This window comes from Furipterus horrens, unplaced genomic scaffold (genome assembly GCF_987537825.1).
Source record: "Furipterus horrens unplaced genomic scaffold, mFurHor1.1.pri manual_scaffold_3, whole genome shotgun sequence".
NCBI classification, from domain to species: domain Eukaryota; kingdom Metazoa; phylum Chordata; class Mammalia; order Chiroptera; family Furipteridae; genus Furipterus; species Furipterus horrens.
In genome coordinates this window covers 133,569,371-133,588,063 of record NW_028327173.1, presented here as the reverse complement: position 1 = coordinate 133,588,063, position 18,693 = coordinate 133,569,371, and the positions used below count along the sequence as shown (strand labels likewise).

At 33.0% G+C, this 18,693-nt stretch overlaps 1 protein-coding gene across 2 annotated transcripts in view; it reads right to left on the bottom strand.

Annotated features, from left to right (window-relative positions):
* The window catches only part of NOVA1 (NOVA alternative splicing regulator 1), a 144,036-nt gene that overhangs the window by 6,706 nt on the left and 118,637 nt on the right, over window positions 1-18,693 (bottom strand). The gene's annotated exons all lie outside the window — the stretch shown is intronic.

Sequence of the window (18,693 nt, the reverse complement as noted above, 5' to 3'; positions counted from 1 at the left end):
CACATGTATACCTAAAACCATCTAATGTACACATATAAGATATAGGCATTTTAGCCAATTTGTATTGAAACATCCAGCCACAAAACCTAGCATATTTTTATTTATTTAATCACAGTCAAATAAAAAGTGTAGAATAAGAATAGTATCCTATATACCCCTAAAATTAATACATAGATATTTACATTTTAAATTACATTTGGTAGCACAAAAATACACATGGCTTTGTTTTATGATTCACTGGGTAGATAAAAAACTGAGTGTTGTCACTGAGAAAGCACTGAAGGGCTCAGCTGCTTCTTTTGTTGCAGACATTAAAATAGGCTGAAATAATTTGTTAAGATTTAAGCAGGAATTTAGTTTAGATATTCTATCAGATATTTAATAAGCTAATTTTTAGCAAGTATTGCCATGCTATCTTTAAAACAGATCTAAGTAAGACTACTTTAAAGAAAAAGAGCCACAAATTTTTGGCATTTTGCTCTTGAAGGTAGCAAATGGTGAAAGTATAAATTCAAATTCTAGTCTATGTCACCTCATAAATACATCCACACATATTACGTACATGAACAGATGCACACACGAATACACACACACTTCTCTTTCCACACATATAATTTATAATCACAGTAGAATTTTGTTTCATTTGGATTTGTCTATATAATAACTTCATTTTTATTGAAAAGAAATCTAAATTTTCTAGAAAGATTTCTTAGGAATGTCAAATACATCCCTCATATTCACCGTGATTAAATACATTCAGTTTCAAGAAGTAGTCTGAGAAATAAGTTTTTAACATGTTAATTTTGTTCATAGACCTTTTTTTGTGGAAAATGATTTGTCTGAAATGCTGAACTGAAGCATGTTTAGTGTTATAATTTGAAAGTTAAACCATGATTACATCTTAACTCAATTATAAAGACAAATTTAAATCATCTTTATATTTTCTCGTATGCATATGAAATATGGAGACAATTTACTTTTAAAGATTTAAAATCCTGAGTGTCAAGTGATTATACTTTATAGATATTTCTTTTAAAAATCAGAATAATTTTGCAATAAAATATTGTTGAAAAGTTTTATATACTAACAAACTATAGTGTTTTAAAGTAAAATTTAGGAAGAAATGTGTTAATTAACCAAAGTTTCAAAAGAGCCATTCTTAAATTATTTTAAATTCTGATATCACTGTTGTTTTGCTCAATATATTGAGTACTTGCGTGATATGACCCAGGAAGAGAACAGCACATGAAAGGTTAATTAGGAAAACTATCCCATAGACTATCAATAAAAAGTAATGAAATATATACTTCCATAACATCAAGTCTAAAATTACCTAAAACTTCTATGAGATGTGCAACAATTGTATGGTATTTATTTCTATTTTTTTGGGGGGGGTGTTTGTGCAAGATTTAATAAAAAATGAACAAAAATAGGAAAGGCTGTTTTCGACATTTTCAAGGTTGTGAAGTTTACCACAAGGACCTGGGGTGTGACTCTAAGCTGCATTAGTGGAACAAACACAAAATGCTGACCCGCCCCAAGCGAGCAGGCGGGGTGGGGGTGGGGGTGGGGGGGAAGCACGCCCCCCACAGGCCAGCCTGCTGTCAGTGTTGTAGTCTATAGGCAAAACCACACCACGGAGGCTTGTTGTCTCTCCAAGTGACCAGAGGGGCCACAGAGCTACAGCCCCCCCGGGGCCTGAGTCTCCTCCCCCACCGCCTTCCCCAGTGCATACCAGTCTCTTACTACATTTCATGCATGCACAGCTTTTTAAATTTATTTTTTAACTTTGTCCTTCAAAAGAACTTTAAAAGTGTGGCTAGTACTTACAGTACATAATTGCACATTGCCTACCTTTCTTTTTTTAGTTCTCCCTTTAATGATTTTTTTCTTTTAAATATTCAAAAATTCTGATATAATGTATAGTTTAGATACAGTGTGGCCTTTCCATAAAAGTAAACATCTTTCAAAATATCCACATCTTTGTAAATTAAAGAATGACACCATATTATCTACCCTTATACTAAAGATGTCTTTATGTAGGTTAAGTACTAATCCCTGGAATTTAGTTTTAACTATTTGAAATAATCCTATATAAAATACTACTATCCATAATTGCTGTTTTATCAAATACTGAAGTGGCCTCCAAATTTTGCTGGTATAACTGGCATTTGTCCACATACAACTAAAGGCGTGTAATGATTTAAGAGAAGATATTACTAATTCCATATTAATATTTATAATATGCAGCACTTCTTAATTTTAGATAGTAATAATTCTGCATGATTCTTTATCTTAGAAATTAAATTAGAAATACAAGGAAATAGTTATTAAACTCCATATTTACTAAATATAGATATTTAATAGCCTAGCCAACAAATGTCACCCAACTTTTATTTTTGACATTTAAAACCTCTTAGGTTTACTTACACTATCTTTTTTTTTCATAAAGAATTAAAAATATATCCATAGCTATATTTGCACACTTCATACTAATCTAATATGGATACAGGCAGAAAACAGACCCTCTAAGAAGAAGTTGAGACAAAATAATGAATTCATTTTTATAATTTCTCAGAGAGAATAGCACTCTATTTTCATTTTACGTGTTAAGTCAAAGCTAAGAGGAAGTGAGACACCGGTGTGGAAGCTGGGAGATGACGGGCAACTAAAAACTGGGTCGGGGGTGAGGGGTTAGGGGAGGAAAGGAGTGTTAAGAATTATGTAAGATAGCTCATTTGCTTACTTCTTATATATAGGAATACAGCATTTATTAGAGGAAAAGTCTGTGCATTGACAGTGTTTGCATCCTCACTGAAATGATAAATATCAAAATTTAATCATATGTACAGCTTCATTTTCTTTGGTGCAGTCTGTTAACACACTGACACATAAATATATGTATTCTTATTTCTGAAGAACTGAGAAAAAAAGGAACTGGATCTTAAACAGCATACAAATTATTTGGTGTAATATGTATCAACTAAATCAGGTATGTTCTTGATGTTACAAATCAGTTTTCCCTTCAAAACTCTGATCTATAGCGTTACCATTCATTCAATCTTTTATGAAATGCTCCCTCAGGGCCCCAGCCCTGTGCTAGGAGCCAGAGAGAAAGGATAAACATGACACCGTTCTTGCCTTTGAGAAACCTCTAGATTAGTTGTAGAAAACAGATGTGTCAATGTATCAGTGCAGAAAAATCTTAAAAGAACTGGTTATATCTTCTTGTTATATCATGTATTATTTGCCTATCCAAAAGAAATATTGACATTTTATTGTATCTCTTGATGCTCTAAAAGTCAAGATGTCATAGCTATGGTAAAGAGACACAAGTGGGTAAATTAATCCACCTTTTATCAAAATACACCCTAATGACCTAATAGGGTAAGTCTCTCTCATTGCCATAATGTATTACACCTTAGGCTATTAGGCACCTTATAGTAGCGTCCAATTGAGATGCTTGTGTAATTTTGGTGGTCTGTATTGAACTGCTGACCAAAATCATTTGAAAAAATGCGTATCTTTTCTTTTGATTACAGATTTATATACATAAATACCTGCCTTCCTGAAAAGTACTGATTTGACAAAATACAGGGTGGGGCAAAAGTAGGTTTACAGTTGTGAGTAGGTGAATCAGTTTATTCTTGTATTTTTATTATTTTCCATACAAACAACTGTAAGCCTATTTTTGCCCAATCCTGTATGTACCACACAGCTATATGAATATGTTTCTAAAAAGAATTAAATATTCAGCTCTTTTAACTGTGTACTATTCTGTCTAATCTTCTCTTTTAATAACCAAGTCAAAGGAGTTTTCATAAACATGTCTAATACCTGTCGTAAAATACCATCCTATCTTCTCACGTATCCTTACCCCAACCCACTGGCAACACCAGGTTTGAAACCAGAGAGCCATCTGTGCCTTCTCTTGCTCCCTAGGTCTCTATATCCTGTTAGGCACTGTTATCTTTTCCCTCCCTGAATGTTTCTTGCCCAGTCCTACTGTTTTACCCCATCTAGCGTGTAATATAATAAAAAGAATCTAGACTTGGCAGTTAGGAGATATGGGCTTTCACCCTGGCTCTTCTAGGTGACCTTTGTCAAATCACTTCAGTTTCATCATTTATAAAATCAGACAGCTTTAAGATTGTGGTCGAGGAGTTTTCATTTTAGCATTATGAAAAATGCTACTCAACAGCCTTCAGTGACACTCCCCGTCAAACACCCACTGAATTATCCAGACTCCCTACACAGACATTCCAAATTCTCCATGCCCTGTCCTGACCTGCCTTCTCAGCCTCATCTTTTAGAAATAGTGTCCTATGTTGAATACAAACTTTACCTGCTAGTTCCTGAATACAATCTATGTTAGGTGCTTGTCTATGTTTTTGCCTTTGTTTATTCATTTGTTCCAAATGACTGAAATGTTACCTATACTTCCACACTGTTTTTCCATTTAAAATCCATACATTTCTGACTTATGAAGTCTTATGGCTTGGCTTATTTTGTCATTAAAAAAATGTGGTCAGGTTAGTTCTAAAATTTCAGAATATAAATATATTAGTGTTTACTCAATGAAGGAATGAGATGGCTCAAATGACAGAGTAACTGATTTATTATCATAATTCACAACAGATGCCATTACATCTCACCCCTTGCCTTGCTTCAAGAAACTACATTTTTACCTTGAAATAATTCACTTTAAAAGTTTCGTGGAGATTTTATCTCATTTTATATATTCTTCCAGAGGGCAACACTTACTTCTCCCTCTGGCTGCAAGGTGTAACAGAGAATGACAGACAATTTATCTCTTTATTGTGTCTTGAAAGAAGATAATGAATGATAATCCTCAAATTTCTAAAGGCATACAAAGTTTAACTTAACTATTTTTTAATGTAATACCATTTGTCATTTTGCCCCTTGAAGCGTTATTCAAAGTTTTTTCTTTTGATGACTGCTGTATATTTTAAATATATACCATATTACATTGCAGAGGATTCAAATAGGAATAAGAAAAAGAGAAAAAAGTTTCTTCTTTATAGGTAAGAAAAAGGAATGGAAGAAAAGGACTTCAAACCATTCCTGTTATGTTGAGATAAGCACTCTACACATAATTATATCAAAAAAGAAAATGTCTAGAACTCAAGTAATTATAAAGAAACCATAAGGGCTGTAAATGATAAACTGTTACAGGGCAGTTCTATTATTACAAACAAATAATCTGGCGTACTAGTTTCTAAATGCTTACTAAACCACATTTTATTAAATGGAGATTAAAATTTCTAAAAGTCCCATTTGACGTAATCTATGCATAGAATTATCAGAAACTCTATTATGATTATTATTGTTATTATTTTAAACTCTCTGTTCTTAGCTCTTGACAGATACAGATAGATGTTCAGAGTTCTTAATTCTGATAATTAGAAATTGTATTTGAAATATTTGGGTTTTTTCATGAAAATTTATGTTCTCAGTTTAATATTTTAAAGGTCATAACAATCAACGTAAAACTGAAAAGTAGTTATGAACATAAAAGTAGGAGCTGTGTATATTGAAGTGGATGATGAAAAACTGGGTAAAATATAAAGACAGAGAAACCAATAATTCTATTTTAGATATTTTAAGTTTGAAATGCCTTTCAGACATCCAGGTGAAGATGTAAATTAAGTGATTGGCTGTGGCTTTGAAGAAATTTGAGAGATAGTATTTAAAGACATACGTATGGATACAGTACTCTAGGGGAAGATAAAAGTAAACAAAAAACAATTTATTAAATAATAAAGAGTAAAGAACTGTGTGGACAAAAAATGTTTAAAATTCTAAAATGACCAAAGATATTTGAAGAACCAACAGAAGTATTAATTATCAAAAAGAAAAAAAAGCAAATCAAATATAGATGGGGAAATGGTTTAACTATCAATGTCTTTCTTTTATATAGCATTTATGGTAGTATATATTGCCTTTTGGAAATCATATTGTAGTATACATTAAGTTATAAAATGAGCATAATCTTTAACTTAATTTCTCTCCTCTAATCCATCAGGGAAATAATCCAAAAACAGAGAGTTTCATATAACATAGAACACTGTACACTATATGAGAACTAATGTTATTATAAAATTATTGAACTATGATATCTAAAATGATAAATTATAAAATAGAAATTAGAAAATTCATGGAAAATAAAAAATAATGCAAAATTTAAATATATATATGTAGAGTTTGGATTAAACAGTGTAAGATTATACACAGATAAAACTGAAATAAAGGGAACAGAGACTGAATTTCACCAGATACACATGTTTTTTTATCATATTAACTATATTAATTTTTTTAAATCAGTGCAACAAAAGGAAATGGAAAAATTATCCTCAAATTAGGCTACTGAATAAATAAACCCTACAAAAGCAGAATAAATAATTCATTTAAAATAAATTTAGTAAATTTCTGGTATTTATTGAGTACCGCAGTGCTCAAATTACTATTTCTTTTGTTGAGGATACAGAGCTAAATAAAAAGGATTAAGATCTTGCTCTCATTGAGCTTATAGCCATGTAGTATTACAAAGACTACGGCATGTTTAAATGCATATAAAAAATGAGCAGATAAATAACATGAAAGCATATTTAAAAATGCTTTTAAATTATAAAATAAAAAATTTGAAGCCATAATTTTAAATAATAATCATATCATTAAGCTAAATGCTTATTTAGAAAAGTCACAAAGATAATGTAGGACTATAGAGCTTTTTAAAATTCTAAGTTTGTTCATAGATTGATTTAATACACTACAATGTGAACAGACAAATAAGATATTATTGAAAGTAACTTAAAAGATAATTATAAAGACAACTTTCACAATTTGGTTTTTGGTTTTTACTTTTTTTTTTATTCAGCCATTTTTACCACTAAAATAAAATATTACTAATTGAAAAGACTGATATTTGCTATATTTTTGACAGAATTTATGATATTACTGAAATCAAATTATAGTTGCTAATATTTACTAATCATCTAATTCAACATTTCTTATATTTTAATTTCACCAACAGTTTCTCTGAAGGCAACACTTATTTTTAAAAAAATAATAGATGCCTGCATTTCATTTGTCTTACTAATAAAGGGACATTGATAATTAAGTCTTACTAGTAAAGGGACATTGATAATACCACAAATGACTGTCATTAAGAACATAAACATTTAGAAGGGATGGGCTGGGTGGGGGGAGCAATGGGGGAAAAATGGGACAACTGTAACTGAAAAACCAAAATAAATAAAGAAATAAAATAAAAATAAAAAAAAGAACATAAAAATTTCATGAATTATTCTTATTTTATTTTTACTTTGGATAAGCAAACAAATATTAGTTAAAATATAAGAGGCTACAGAACAATGTCTGCAATTTAACACAATGTATTATTAGTCACAACACTAAGTCCTTTTTTACATATAGATGAAAATAGTTCACTTCTAATATTTACTGAATCACAAATAAAAATACATTAATTTTATAATTTCTATTGTCTAAAAACAATTTGAAATTGGTTAATGAAATAGGACAATTCCTTTTTCAAACATATTTTTAAAAAGTAAAAGGAGTGTACCATCTAATTGATGAAAAAAGAAAAAAACAAATAGCTAAACCAAACACCAATGTAATGAACTGTAAGATATTAGGTTCAGAAGAAAAGATGAAAATGATCAATTTATTATCTCCTGAAATATTTCTAAATCAAAATTAAAAAGTTAGAAAAACAAATGGCATGACACAATTGTTTATTCCATAGCAAGCAGAAATCAAACTCTCTAATTTGGCAAAACTACTCTTATCTGAGTGAATATGCAAAAGATGTTCCTTTTTCCAAGCATTTTTAAAATAAAAATGTTGAAAGTAAACTTGATAACTTTTCAGTTTTCCTATTTTATAAATTTTCAATTTTATATGGCTTTATTGGAAAGGTAAAACAAATTCAACTGAACTGTATATACATGCACACAGAGCAAGAAGATTAGAGCATGTTCCGAAGTAAAGCCATTACGTGCTTTGGTTATACAGAGGCATGTATAACGTCTGTCTTGAGAACATGCTGTGTGTAAGAACAACCACAACTGTGATTACAGGGAGAACGCTGATGAAACATACCAACCACCTTTACCTTCCAGGTAGTCCAACAAGACAAAGTATTGCAAGTTTGCCTAATGGCTAACGCTAGAAAAAGTATTCTATGCAATTTTAGCAACATCTGAGCCATATTTGGGATATAAAATAAGAAACATTACTGAATCACTATTTCATTAACTCTTTTCCCCTGAAGTGTATCACTTTCTTCAATTTGAAAATGTGAAAAGCCCTAGGCTTTCCATTAGCATAAATATGTCTTCACATAAAATCATACCTTTAATAGGACTTTTGAAGGTCACAAAGCACAGTATTTACCAAATTGTATATTATAATTTTAACCTCAAAATATTAATGGTATGCTGCTTTAGGCAGTAATTCTTAACTTGCCCTCAGAGAGATCCTCTGATCCTCACCCCTAGGTGTGAAGGTCATACCACCTACCCAGCATAGCACATTAACAAACTTAGAAGCTTTCAACAAAAGGAATATGATTAAAAAGTACTCAGTTAACCATTTTCCATAATTTTTTTGGCAAGATTACTCCCAATCTTAAAAAATACTAATCTGCACATAAAGATCTCCAAGGTAAGGGAACGTCTAACTGTATTTGCAATAGCCAAGAGACTAGCAATGCCCTGAAAAGATAACCATCCTTTGTGTAATATCCCTTCATAGATTTAAATTGTGTTAATTAGTAAGCCTTTACTCTTTTCAATGATGAAGCTAACTCCTATCCTTCAACTTTTGTACAAACCAAATACTTTTTTCATTAATTTAGTGTTCTTCAAGTAACACTCAAAGGGTGTTATTTCATAAAAAAAGCTTTGAATTAAAGTTTGTGAGAAGAGTCAGTGTTATATAGTATACAATTATCATCACTTTTAATAAACTAACATACATTTTTCATACAGTGAACAGTATTTCCTAAACATCCTAAGAAGCTTCAAAAAACATTTCCCTAACTTTTCACATACAGGTGCTCAATCTCATCCGAGACCTATAAAGTAAGAATTGCCATAGGTAATTGTGATGTGAAGCTAGGATTGAGAACCTCTGATAGGTTAAGAAAAATGTTATACATGTTACACAACCATTTAATTTGGTATAACTTTAAGATATGAAACAACTACCATTTCCTATGCTAGTTACTAAATGGCTACTCTAGGCTTGAAGTTTCTCTTTTGACCCTTCTTGAAACTCCTTAATAAAGCATCCTACAATGATGAAATGAAGGAGTCAGGCAGCTGAAATAGATCTATAATGTCAAAGACAGTCCAATCTTTCCCAATCTTTTGGGAAAGTCCCTCTTTATACTCCTTAAAACACTGCATATACCACAACCGAAGCCATTATATTTTCCATTCTCTTTTTAGGCTTAGACAACATTCTTTTAAAAAGCAGGTATTGAATATAAACTCTAAGTGAAAAATAAAATTTAAAAAGTAGATAGATAAAAAAGTTAATAATGCTCATTTTCCTTGTCATCACCCTGATGATACACGATACAAAAAACAAACTTGTTTTTTGACTAAAAAGTAGGGCCAAAAGCTAGTAATTTAATTTCCTGTAATTAATATATTATGAATATTATTCTAGGCTAATTTATGTGGCTCTAACTCATTATTTTTAATAGCTTCACCACACAGTACCTGCATACCCTAACTTATTCAGCCATGCTTCTGTTAGAGGTCGTTTCCAAGCCTTTGCCCTCTAAATAACACTGCAATATATACGTCTTAGTCTCTATATTCTTATGTATTGGTGCATTATTTTACTGGATATATTTTCAAAATCTGCAATGTTACAACATTTCTGATATCATCAACATTGTATGAGAATGATTGTCTCCTATATCTTTGCCAGCAGTTTTAATTTGTAAACACACACGGATTAATTTTTGCATTCATGGTATATGTGTATTATATACACTCATAAAATTTTGTCTATCTGGTTAAAAAGCACAATCTTGTGATGCTAATTCATATAAACTTTAACTATTTTCTCCTTTCTTCATATTAATCTAGAAGTTCTCTGTATAGTTATCAATTCATTGTCTTATTTTTTCCAAGAGTCTTACCATGTTCTGCTTATTAACAATGTATTCTATCCCAAAAATATAAAAAATATTTATATATTCAAATATTTTAAACTACTCCTTTATGTTTTGGATTTCCTCCTTCCTTAAAGTCATCCTCAAGATGATTTCACAGACTAAAAAGTCATCTTGAATGTACTGAGATTTATTTTTATATATTGTATAGGCTGAATGTATAAATTCATTTTCTTTCAGGTGGATAGTCAAGTGTACCAATATCATTTATCGCATAAATCATTCTTTTCTAAAATGAATTAAATTACGCTTAAATATCACTCTGCATCCGGCAGTGTTCTAAATGTTTCGCATGGATGGATTCATTTAAGACATGACAACCCTATGAGCAGGCACTGTTATTACTCACATTTTACAAAGAGAAAACACATATGGCAAAGTTAAGGACGTTTCCTCAAATCAGAAAATTAGGAAGAGGCAAAGATTTGATTTAAAGCCTGGAATTATGGCTTGAGATTACAGTTGTCTTACTCCCTAAATTACACTTCCTTTCTAATGTATGATAAAATACAGTTACGTTCCCATATATACTTAGATCTATTTCTGAAATATATGTTTCACTGACAATTACATCTGTTTGTGTTAATATTCCATGCTTATATTATAATAATTTTATAGTAAATTGTAATACTGAGTGAAGTAGATCATCCCACACAAATATTTTCTTGGTAATTATTTTAGGAAACATATTATGACAATTCTCAGGCATTTATTTTTTAATATTAAAATAATTTTCCCTTGTTTCTCCCAGAAAACCAGAACAAAATTGGGAAGAAAATTTGAAGTACAATAAATTGTAATAGTTTTGTTAAAAGGGATGGGTATTTCTATATTAAATCTTCCCTTCTGAAGTTATTGTAACAAAGTCTATTTATTAAGGGAATATTTTATGTCCTTACATGAAAATTGTACATTCTCTTAATATGGAGTCTGTGTTGTTGTTTTGTTTTTGATTCATTTTATTCCTGCACATTTTCGGAGATTTTGATCTGTATATAATATATACTAAGTTGAGCCATAAGAAATTATACTCAAATATCAGCAATTTTATAAGGTTCATCTTAATAGTAAGCAAAATACATAAAATCTAATATACATAATAAAGTCAATAAGTTCATTTAAAAAGAGCATTTTGGATTTCACTATTTTTCTAGGACTTCTTTAAACAGACTTCTAAACAACACTATCCTGACATCACACTTATACAAACACACATAATTCACACAAATACACTGAAAAAAATTAAAGTAAATTTTAATATTCTGTTAGATAGTTGTAACAACACTTGAGACAAAAGCCTGAGTGGCTTTCAAATTGTGCTCTGAGTACTACAAAAAGTAAAATAGAAGTATAACAAAGAAGGCTATGTCCCATTAACTTAACCTACTCATTCCATCAAAAGTATTATTTTTCCAGTTGGTTTATATTTTTAGACAACTTCTGTGCAACATTTCATTTGAAGGAGAGATTTTCAAAAATAAAAACTATTTTTTAAAGCATATAGACTATGAACCTATTTTTCCAAATAATATTAGTCACTGAAGAAAGATTTATTGAGAACCTGTTATTGTTCCAGGTTATTGTTATGATACATCAGAGAATAAAACAAAGATCCCTGTTTTCACACAACCTTTTTTCAACGAAAGCAAGGCTGATAATACATGATAAATGTGATAATAAGCAAAGCATAGAGTTATGAGGCAATGAAAAAAAAAAATACAGCAAGATAATGGGAATCAGGAGTACTGAGGTAAGGGGAAGCCAGGTTGCAATATATTAGAGTGGTCAAGTAGACCTTATGGAGAAGGTGAATTCTGGACAAAGATTTGAAGGCTTTGAATAGGCTAGCTAAGCAGACCTCGGAAAGAAGAGAATTTCATGCAGAGAGAAAAGCAAGAGGAAAGTACTGAGGTGCGAGCATGCCTAATGTCTACAAGGAAAAGTAAGATGATAAGTTGGGCTGGGGCAGAGTGAGTGAGGTGTAAGTGGTAGAAAGTGAAATGAAAGAGGTCACTGTGGCAGGGGCCCAGACTTGTAACTTAATGGATGTCATTTGGGGGATAGTGGTTTTCACTGAGTGAAACGAGAAAAACCTATTGCAGGTATAGGCAAAGAATTTTTTTTAAATGCTGTATTTTAAAAGGAATACTCAGTCTGCTCAGGGGAGAAGAAACTTTGGAGAGCAAGGGTAGAAAGGCAGGCAAACCTCAATAGAGACTATTGCAATAATTCAGGTTTGGACTAGGGAAGCAGTAAATGTAATAAGACATGGTTAAGATATATATATATATATATATATATATATATATATATATATACATATTACATTCATACACACACTACATTTCAGATGCTAAAAAAAAAAAAAAGATGTTATCGATTCAAGATTTCTGATCTGAACAAGTGGATGTATGGAGTTGCCTTCCACAGAGATGGTAAAGACTAAAGGTAGAGCAGTTTTGGAGTAGGTTTTGGTCTTGTTGGATTTAAGATGCCCATTTAGATATGCAAGTGGAATAGCTTAAGAACAACTTGGATATCACCTACACTTTGGCTCTGAGATCTGGATTAGAGATAAATATGAACACAAGTTATGAGGGGCTTGAATATTATACAATTTTAGGGAACATCTTTGGAAAATACATTCAAAATTATGAACATAAAATTCGGTGCAGTGCCTTGTAATAAGCCAGGGAGGGTGAAGAATCCTAAGGCTTAAGCTTTTTTAGTTCATAGTAAACCTGTCTCTCACTAAAGACATAAATTTTGAAGAGGTCAGCACTTAAAAGCTAAGGTATTAGATGAAAAGTATAAATGCATAAGAAATCTCAAGTATTAAACCCTGGTATCCTCCAACATTAAGTAGCATGTTGAGGTGAGGAACTAGCAAAGGATTTCGAGATGAAGCACATGGCAGGATGCAAGAGGAAAACCAAGAATATGTAGTATCCCGGAAGTCAAGTAAAGAAAGAATACCAAGGATCTAGAAGTGATCAGTTATGACAAGTATCGTTGATAGGTCAATTAATTTGAGGATTGAGAATAAACAAGTGGGATTAGCAATGTGGTCATCACTGATGTCTTTGGAAAAATAGCTTTGGTGGAATAGTGGAAGCAAAATCCCGAGTGAAGTGGAACTGAGGAAGAATGGGAAGACAGAAATGGAAAAATATACAGAAAATACATTCACGAGTTTTGCTACAAAAGAATACAAGAATTAGGGAGTTAACTGGTGGGGGAAATGGGATTAAAAGTTTGTTTTGGTTTTTTTTTTCGTTTAAAACAGGAGAAAAAATATATGTATGAGAATGGAAATGATCCCTGACAGATAAAGTATAGGGAAGGCAGAATTACTGAAGGATGTCCCTGAGTAAATAAAAGGGGCAAGGTTTAATGTACAACCAAACCTACTGCTTTTAGATAGCCTCAGAACAAGTTTACCAATGGAAATAGATGAGAAGTTAGAAAATGCAGGTATAAATGCTGGCTGATTAAATATATGTGTTGGTGTGAGTTTGTGAAATTTTTAATTTTTTTGACTGCTTCATTTTGTTTTTTCAGTGAAGTAGGAGAAATTAAGGCCCTCAGCTGGGAGGGAGGAAGAAGCAAGAAATAATGGGGAGTTTTGAGAGGGACAACTGTTAGTGTTATACCTTGTATGATCCTCTTCATTTGAGTATAGGTGTAAATTTAGTTGATTCTAATAAACACAATATGGCCAAGGGATAGAATGTCACTATTTATTATGCTGTATGGCAAAGGAGGTGAGAAGTCAAGCTGTGATTAGGCTCAGTATATAAGGCTTCATCTTGCTAGCACACACTAAAAAGAGCCTCCTGCTAGCTTTGCAAGAAGTAAGCAGCCAAGCTGTGATGTGCCTCTTGAGCAAGTCACATGGCAGGGAACTTGGACAGCTTCTAGAATCTGAGGGCTGCCAACAGCCAGTAAGAAGTTGGGCCCTCAGTCGTGCAGCTGCAGGTGGCAACTGAATGCTGCCACCAATCTGGATGAATTTAAAAGAGGATTGCCTCTAGTCAAGCTTCTGAACCAATACTTTGATTACAGTCTTGTGATACCATGAGCGGCGGACCCAGCTAACAAGTGACCAGACTCCTGATCCATGGAAACTATGAGAAAATAAATGTGTGCTGTTAAAGCCCCTAAGTGTGTGGAAATTTATTACACACCAGCAGAAAACTAACACAGAGACTGAAAGGAGAAGAGAACTTGTGAAACAGACATGTAGAGAGTAAAAAAGTGGATGGGCTTATAAATATCTGACAACATTAAGGGCCCATTTGAGATCTGTGGTCATTAATTTAAGTGAGACCGGTGAGTTTTATTTGTGTTTTTTGTTCCTATAGCAAGGGCACTATATACGAGTTACCTAATTTTCATTTGTTTTTTATACATTTTGACATATCAGTACATAAATAAATAAATGTCCATAAAGAGCATATTACTAAAATCATTCTTCTTTTATATTTTCCTAAAATTTGAGAAAAATCCCAGGAGAGCTAACAACTAGGAATCAAACATTAAGGCTGAAATTTAGTTTTCAGCACCATTGATCAATTAACAAAACCACTTTATTGAATCTTAAAGTGACTGAAAAATTTAGTATCAACAACTAAGAACTGATTAAACCAGTTAACTCTGTTTTTATTTTTTAGATTTAAACAAATTCCTCAAATAATGTAATTCTACTTATTATATCTTTACATTTGCTTCATATTTAAAATTCCATCTGTAAAAAATGTCAAACTTGCCCTGGCTGGTGTGGCTCAGTGGATTGAGTGCTGGCCTGTGAACCAAAGGGTCACCGGCTCAATTCCCACTCAGGGTACATGTCTGGGTTGTGGGCCTGATCCCCAGTTGGGGGTGCATGAGGCAACCACACATTGATGTTTCTCTCCCTCTCTTTCTCTCTCCCTTCCCCTCTGTCTAATAATAAATAAATAAAATCTTAAGTTAAAAAAAAGTCAACCTCGCATTTTGCTGTATGAAACACATAAAAACAAAACAGAACGAAACAAAAAAACACCCTGTAACCTGTAATTATTAGCCTTACCAATATTTCTTTCTCAAAAGGAAACAACAGTGTCTGATTTAGTAATTGGATAAGAAACTACTCTCTTTAGAAAAGAAAATAATCATAAAAGTATATTAAACTATCTTAAAAAGCAAAGAGACCCAACACGGTAGAGGACTAAATGGAAGCTACACTAATCTCCTAGGAGCAAACTGGAATTACAACTAAATTAAAGAAAAATCATCCCGAATAACCAACTGAATACCAGCTAGAGAGAAGCCTTATACCTAAAGACATATAGAAGAAACCATTTCACCACGAGTCTGGTAGGAGTGCAGAGGAGGCATGAAAGGGCAGCCTTAGCTCCCATGGGTGACAGCTGAATTTGTGGAAGGGTATTTTAGCAGCTGGGGGGTTCCCCTTGAAAAGTGTAGGGTCTAAACCCCAAGCAGAGCTCCCCAGTCTAGTGCACCAGAACCGGGAAGGAACCCAAATAACATCTTGTTGTAAAAAGCAGCAGGGTTTCTGTCCACCAATGAGAGACGGCTAGAGATGCAGAGAGGCTCTTAAAAGAGCAATGGAGAAAATTTCATTTGCAGGCACTTACCCTGGGGGCCAGCAGAGGAAGCGCAGAGTGGACTTAAGATATGTGAAGACATTGAGGGGCTGATGGCTCTGGGAAGAAAGCTGAAGTATCAACTGCCAGGATTCCTGTGCTGTCATTCCCCATACTGCAGAAGCCATCTTTCTCAGGCATAGCACTCCCCACAAAGTCGCTATAGCTTGGGGAAGCAATAGCCCCACCTGCAGGAATCCCTCTTGCCCTACCCTGTGGAGCTTAAGCCAGGCTGCTGAGTACAGCTGGAGGCTATTCCAGGGATTAGGCCTAACAGTGAAAGCAGAACTCTGGGAGCTCTGAGACTTTAGGTGACTCTCCGCATGGCACAGTCCTGATAAAAGCTGACCTTGGTGTGCAGTTTCGTTCTTTCAGCACACACCCAGGCCCAGCAGAGGGAGACACAATCTGTGAATCACTGATAGCCAAGGGCTAGTCACAGGCAGCGTCTCATGGGTCTGCAGCAGGGTCTTTGCAGATCTACATAATACATAGAAACAAATACAAGGAAGCAGCCCAAATGGGAAGACAAAGAAATAGGTCCCAAATGAAAGAACAGGAGAATGCTCAAGAAGAGCTAGATGATATGGAGGTAAGCAATTTATCAGACACATAGAGCTTAGAGTAATAATTATAAGGATATTAAACAGCATGAAAAAGACATAGAAACCATAAAACATGATCCATCAGTAATAAAGACTACAATATCTGAAATAAGTGATACACTACAAGGAATAAGCAGTAGGTTAGATAAAGCAGAGGTTATAATCAGTGATTTGGAAGACAAGGTAGAAAAAAACACCGAAGTAGAGCAGCAAAAAGAAAAAATGAATTTAAAAAGATGAGGAGAGTTTAAGAAACATTTTGGACAACATGAATACCAGAAGGAGAAGAGAGTAAGCAAGGTTTCAAAAACCTATTTGAAGATGTAATGACCAAAAACTTCCCTAATCTGGTGAAGGAAAAAGAAACATAATTCTAGGAAGTGCAAAGAGTCCCAAACAAGATGAACCTAAAGAGGCCTACAATAAGACACATCAAATTAAAATTTCTAAGCTTAAAGATAAAGAATCCTAAAAGCCACAAGGAAAAAGCAATTAACTACTTATAAGGGAGCCCCGATTAGATTGTCATCTGATTTCTTAACAGAAACATTTCAGGCCAGAAGTGATTGCCATGAAATATTCAAGCAAGGACCTACAGCCAAGGCTACTTTACCTAGCAAGGCTAGCATTTAAAATTGAAGGAGAAATAAAGATCTTCCCAGACAAGAAAAAGCTAAATGAGTTTGTTAACACCAAACCAGTACTGCAACAAATGTTAAAGGGCTTGCTTTAAGAAGAAGAAAAAGAAAAACATGAAAAATAATTAAAAAATAAAATGACAATAAATATGTATCCATCAATAATCACCGTAAATGTCAATGGCTTAAATGCCCAAATCTAAAAACACAGAGTAGCTGAATGGATAAGAAAACAAGACCCATGTACACTGTCTCCAAGAGACCCATCTCAGATAGAAAGATACACATAGACTAAAAGTAAAGGGCTGAAAAAGATATTTCATGCAAATGGAGAGGAAAAAAAAAGCTAGGGTGGCAATACTTATATACCCCCCCCCCCAAAAAAAGGACTTTAAAACCAAGGCTATAGTAAGAGACAAAGGATACTACATAATGATAAAGGAAACTATCCAAGAAGAGGTTATAATGCTAGTAAATATTTATACACTCAACATAAGACATCAAAATATATAAAGCTAATCATGATGCAAATAACAGAGAGATTGACAGAAATACAGTCATAGTAGAGGATTTGAACATCCCACTGACGTCAATGGATAGATCTTCAGACAGAAAACCAACAAGGAGACACACTAGGTCAAGTGAATTAATTGATACCATCAGAGCATTTCACGCCAAAGCAGCAGTATACATACATATTATTCAAGTGCACATGGAACGTTTTCTAGGATAGACCACATGGTAGGACACAAAATAAGTGTCAATAAATTTAAGTAGACTAAAATCATATCAACATTCCTCTCCGACCACAATGCAATGAAACTGAAAATCAATCACAAGAAGAAAACTGAAAAATACACAGACAAGGAGGCTAAATAACATGTTATTAAACAAAGAGTGGGTCAACAATGAGATAAAGGAAGAAATAAAGCTACCTTGAAACAAATCAAAGTGATGACACAACAACCTAAAACCTGTGGGCACAGAAAACAGTCCGGAGAGGGAAATTCATAGCATTACAGGCCTATCACAAAAAACAAGAAAAAGTTCAAGTAAAAAATCTAACTTTACATTTAAAGGATCTTGAAAAAGAACAACAAACAAAGCCCAAAGTGAGAAGAAGAAAATAATAACAATCACAGCAAAAATAAATGACATAGAATGTAAAAAACAATACAAAAGATCAATGAACCCAAGAGCTGGTATTTTGAAAAAAAATAAACAAGATTGACAAACCTATAACCAGACTCGTCAAGAAAAAACAAGAGAGAACCCAAATAAATAAAATCAGAAATGAGAAAGGAGAAATAACAACTGACTGGAAAAAAAAAAAAGGAAATACGAAGGACTGTAATAAAATATTATGAACAACTCTAAGCTAACAAACTGGAGAACCTGGATGAAATGTATAAATTCCTGGACCAAATATCTTCGCAAGTGAATTTTATCAAACATTCTGAGAAGAACTAATACCTCTCTTTCTCAAAACTTTCAAAAGATGTAAGAGGAAGGAAGACTCCCAAGCTCATTTTACAAGGCCAGCATTATCCTAATTCCAAAACGAGATA